The sequence below is a fragment of the Zea mays genome, chromosome 9 (genome assembly GCF_902167145.1).
Source record: "Zea mays cultivar B73 chromosome 9, Zm-B73-REFERENCE-NAM-5.0, whole genome shotgun sequence".
NCBI classification, from domain to species: domain Eukaryota; kingdom Viridiplantae; phylum Streptophyta; class Magnoliopsida; order Poales; family Poaceae; genus Zea; species Zea mays.
In genome coordinates this window covers 30,511,643-30,513,910 of record NC_050104.1, presented here as the reverse complement: position 1 = coordinate 30,513,910, position 2,268 = coordinate 30,511,643, and positions in this window count along the sequence as shown.

Here is a 2,268-nt window from a genome sequence, read left to right as displayed (position 1 = left end):
AAACAGTGAGAAAAGAAACCAAAAAGACTTGGCTCGGTGCAGCCAAAACTCAGCTCAGTCTGGCACACCGGACTGTCCGGTGGTGCACCGGACAGTGTCTGGTGCGCCAGGCTGGTCTCCGGTGAAAAGGCCGCTCTCGAGAAAAGATCGGCAGTGTACGGATATAATTCACCGGACTGTCCGGCGGTGCACCGGACTGTCCGGTGAGCCAACGGTCGCCAGCGCAACGGTCGGCCGCGCAATCCGTGGGCAACGCATGGCCCGCACCAACGGTCGGCAGGGGCACCGGATTGTCCGGTATGGACCGGACAGTGTACGGTGCGCCATCGGGCCCGAAGCTGCAACGGTCGACTGCGCCTTTTTTGGAAGGCAATCGCGCACCAGACAGCTACAATGACTGTCTGGTGGTGCACCGGACTGTCCGATGCACCACACGATAGAAGGCAGGATTAGCCTTCAAAGATTGTCTTCAACGGTTCCTAGCTGCCTTGGGGCTATAAAAGGGACCCCTAGGCGCATGGAGGAGTCACCCAAGCATTCACTAAGCATCCTAAGGCATCCAGACTCTGTTCTCGCGCATTCATTTCGTTGTGTTAGAGATTTGAGCTCTATTCGAGTCAAGGACTCACTGTGTTATCATTTGAGCTCAAGTCTTCTCTTGTGTGCGTGGGTGTGCTGCGATTTGTGTCTTGTGTGTGTTGCTCATCCCAACCTTACTCCGTGCTTTCATTGTGATCTTTGTTGTAAGGGCGAGAGACTCCAATCTTGTGGAGATTTCTCGCAAACGAGAATAATCAGCTAAAGGAAAAACCGTGGTATTCAAGTTGATCATCGGATCACTTGAAAGGGGTTGAGTGCAACCCTCGTCCATTAGGACGCCACAACATGGAAGTAGGCAAGTGTTACTTGGCCGAACCATGGGATAAAAATCGTGTGTCTTGTGTTGATCTCTCTGTGATTGTTTGTGTTCGCAAGAGCTCGCCTCATAGACTTGATTAACTCGCACTAATATCTTTATAATCAAGTTTGTTGGAATTTAGTGTTGAATTTTACAGGATCACCTATTCACCACCCCCCCTCTAGGTGCTCTCAAGAAGTACAGAATACCGAGCGTTGAAGGGCAAATGCCAGCTGCAATCGACGCCAAAAAAACTACTGAAGTGCCAGCAACATTCGTCAAGTATGTACCTAACTGAGTAAATGTTTTTAAAGCAGCAGCCTAAGACAGATTCAGATGAAGATTTTGTAGGACAAACGACTAATAAAACTAATAGCTAATATTTGCTTGCCAGATTGATTCACTATAGAACGAAATCGCATTTTCACAAATTATAGCCTCCCTAAGCTCTTGCCATGGACAAACTATACAGAGCCAAAAAATGCTCTGAACAATCGGGAAAAGGATCCATATAGTTCCTGCTGAACTATCCTCCTTCTATCAATGCAACACACATAAAAAATCCTAAAAGCAACACTGATTTGGCAAGCAAACATGACCGAAGAAATGAACAAAATTTTTGTGCAAACAAACATGCACCCACGAAGGCCTTCCCGAGATTCAGGTCACGAACGACACCAGTACCACATCAGGCAACTTCATGGCGTCGGTAGCTGGCGACACCAAAAAAAAGAAAGAAAGAGAGCATGAATGACCTTGCAAGACTTTGTGGAATCTGGTAGATCTCGCGAATTATGAAGAAACACTTCCATATGCTAAAATAGCAAAGAAGGGAAAACAGTGATACGGGAGAGGGACATCATCGAATGAGAGAGGGAGAGGGAGAGGGAGAGGGGAGGGGCGCAGCTCGTCCGCATCTGGTTCCGAAGCAGCGAAGCGGGGCGGAGCTGGAGCCGTCCACGACGAGCTTGACGACGAGGGCGGACAACATGAGGATTGCAAGTGATGCGGCGAGGTGTGTCGGGGCCGCGAAGAGGAAGACCATGAGGCGCTCGCCAGTGAGCAGCGTCGTGGCCGGCGACAGGGACACAGAGGCGATGGCGCGCGCGAACCTGGCCCAACACTGGCCACAGTGGCGAGGTCGGAGGAGGAGGCAGCAGCGTGGAGGAAGGGACGACGTGGGAATCTGGATGGTGGTGGTCGTGGGTCAGAGTCGGACAAGGAAGGGAGGACCTCAGATGTGACACAAGCTTCGTTGAATGGAAGAAAATTTTGGGTCCGAAGCCTCCCCACCCCCACGTGTTCGCACGGACATGGCCGAGAGTCCGCCAAGTACGGGGAGGCGCTCAAATCGGTTGGGCTTTTAATAA